Source organism: Taudactylus pleione, unplaced genomic scaffold, assembly GCF_031769625.1.
Source record: "Taudactylus pleione unplaced genomic scaffold, aTauple2 ptg001846l, whole genome shotgun sequence".
Lineage (NCBI taxonomy): Eukaryota > Metazoa > Chordata > Amphibia > Anura > Myobatrachidae > Taudactylus > Taudactylus pleione.
Genome location: NW_028286243.1, coordinates 178,506 through 181,648, shown reverse-complemented (window position 1 = coordinate 181,648; position 3,143 = coordinate 178,506).

The following is a 3,143-nucleotide window of genomic DNA, read 5'->3' as shown; positions in this document are numbered from 1 at the left end:
GGATTATATATTAAATACACACACTGTGGCTTCAGGCGCAGAACTGGCACAGGAGAATGGCACTAGGAGTTTGGTCTTGGATGACATACTAAGTACACACACTGTGGCTTCAGACGCAGAACTGGCACAGGATGATGACACTTCAGAGATAGTACTCGGATGACGTACTGAGTACACACGCTGTGGATAACACTAGGATTGTATAATTGGAAGAAATGAGCCTGGAATGCTGCAATAGTAAGTATACACTGGAAGTAACGATGTTACAAGCAACTTCCTGTTGTCTGGAGCCTGGCTAAATACCCTAAGGTAGGAATCCATTGGAGGATAGTGTCAGCTGACAGCAACCAATGCTACCATTGGGTAAAGCGCAATCATGTGTTGTAGACTCCACTCACATGGGAGGATGAGGAAGTCCATTGGGAGAGACCACATGAAGATGTGAGGGTAAGGAGTTTGGAGGCAGAGGATTCTGTGGGGATATCACTTGGAATATTTAAGTTACCTAGGATAATGGAGGCAAGATCTCAGGAGAGAAAGTGAGGGAGTCAGGAAGCAAAGTTGTCAAGGAATTTGGAGGGAGGGCCAGGGAAATGATAAATGACAGCTACTCGAAGGTGTACTGGTTGGAAGAGGCGTATAGCATGAACCTCGAATGTAGAGAATGTAAGGGATGGTTCAGAGGGTATGAGTTACCAGGGGATAGAAGGACCCCAACACTACCACTATGGAGACCTCCAGGCCGAGGGGTGTTAAAGAAGGTGAGGCCCCCACAGGAGAGAGCTGCAGGAGAAGTGGTGTCAGAGGGTGAAATCCAGGTTTCAGTAATGGCTAGGAGATTCCAAGAGTTGGAGATGAAAAGGTCATGGGTGGAAACCAGTTTATTACAGACCGATCTGGCATTCCAGAGGGCACAGGATAGAGGGACAGCATTTGTGGGAGAGAGGTTAATGAGATTATAAGTGTTGCTGTAACGAGGAGGTGAGATTAATTTGGGGGACTTAGACGAATAGAGTGGAGAGATTGTGTGGGCACCAGTGCTAGGGAGGGAACTTGTAGGAGGTGGTCAGGGAGGGAGTTTAACGAGATGTGGATGGAGGTGGGGTGAGGGGACAGGGAGAGGAGAGTGGGAGAAGGGATTTGCAGTGGGGTAGTAGGACCCTGGTGGGGTAGAAGAAAGTGGAGTAATGGGAGAGGGGGATGGAAGGCAGACAGACAGAGGAGGGGAGATAAGGGGAGGAGGAGGTGAAGGAGACAAATGGGAAAGGATAAAGGTGGAAGCAGGGGACAGGACAGAGGATTAGGTAGACACTGAGAGGTATATTTACTAAAGTAAGAGTTTTTAGAAGTGGAGATGTTGCCCATGGCAATCAATCAAATTCTAGCTATGATCTTCTAGAAGGTGCTAGATAAATGTTAAGTAGAATCTGATTGGTTGCTATGGGCAACAACTCCAATTCTAAACACTCTAATTGTAGTAAATATACCCCTGAGTGAGAGGGGAAGTTGAAGAAAACATGATCATGGTGTGGCTGAGGTAAATAGGGGGTGGAAAACTGGAAGTAGGAATAAAGTATGAATGTGAGAGAAAGTGTAGGAGATTAGCAGAGAAGCAAGGTACAGTGTTGGAAAATGTGTATGCATAATAAGGAGTAAAAACGGAGATTTAATGGGTTGATAAATTGTATATTAAAGTAGACTGTGGGCCTGATTCACTACCATACGCAATACGCAACTGCGTAGGCAATAGCGATTACGCACGCAGTTCAACTGCGATAGTATGTTAATACATTGCGATAGCTATCCCCTCGCAGCACTACACAAGGACGCCCACTTTACTTAGCACACATCCGTAATGTTTAGCAAGACTGCAAAACCATCGGTACAATCGAGTACTATTGCAGCCTCACGCACACTTGCACAAGCTCTGACCTTACTCAGAAACTGCTAACAACCACGCACGCTATGAGACCTCAGACTGTATAGACCATCGCAGAGGATAATTTATGCAAGCCTCTGCAACGGAGTTGAAAGCCCTGGCACGCCTGCATTTCCCCGACCACCCACAAACGGCTCTTCCTCTCAATCACTCTGCGATGGGTCTGTGTAGTCACTGATATCGCAGTCCCGATCGCAAGAGCTAGTTCGCGCACTGCATATGCATGCGCATAATTCAACAATCGGTTGATTGCATGCGTAATCGCAGTTGCGTGCGATAGTGAATCAGGCCCTGTGTTAGTAGATAGATGACGTGAGGCTATTTACACAGATCGAGCGATTGTTAGCCATTGCACATGCTCAAAAGCTTCACTCTGCAAAGAGAAGCGATTGCTCTGCAATTACTGGCGCCCAGAGGATTCACTCGCAAGTTGTGACAGGTAGTCAGCGTTAAGGGGGAGGTAACGGGGGTGGTTAGGCAAACACATTATGCCCAAGCACTCCCCCAAAATGTGCACAACAGGGGATGCCTACCCTCCAACATGACCCCTTCCACCAGGTAGAAAACTCTCTGCTCCTGGACTTCCCACCTAATTAATGATTGCAGACATCTAGTTAATAGATGAGACAGGTGTCTGCAATCATCAAATAAGAATGAAGTCCAGGAGCAGAGCATTTTGTACCAGGTGGAAGGGGTCATGTCGGAGGGTCTGGGGATGTGACCTTCCATGAGGCCACAGCTAATTTTTCAGATGCTCGCCTTTGGCATACGCACAAAAGTCACGACCCTCGTCCTCCCCAGTGTCGGGAGATACCATATAGAGTACTGTATATTACGGTATAATACAGTATAATGCAGAACACGTCCCAACATGCCTTGCCACAGTTTTAGCATGTCTTAAAGGCCAGGGCACGCTCAGATGTGTACTTCCACAGCGCTGGAGTGGAACAGGTTGCCAACTCCTGGTACAATACATGTTGTGGCAGGCAGCGCATGCTGGTCCTTGTAGTTCCACCTCAGCTGGAGAGGTGCAATCTGGCATGATGTGCTGGACACAGACCTACATGTGTCAGTCAACATTGTACAAAGTATAACACCAGACTGTTATGGCAGTCAGTGGCCGCCTGGGGCGCTGCTTCCCGCCAGCACCGCCCACTGGCAGTCAAGTCACCTCCGCACGCAGGCTCCGCCTCCCCGGCTGCCA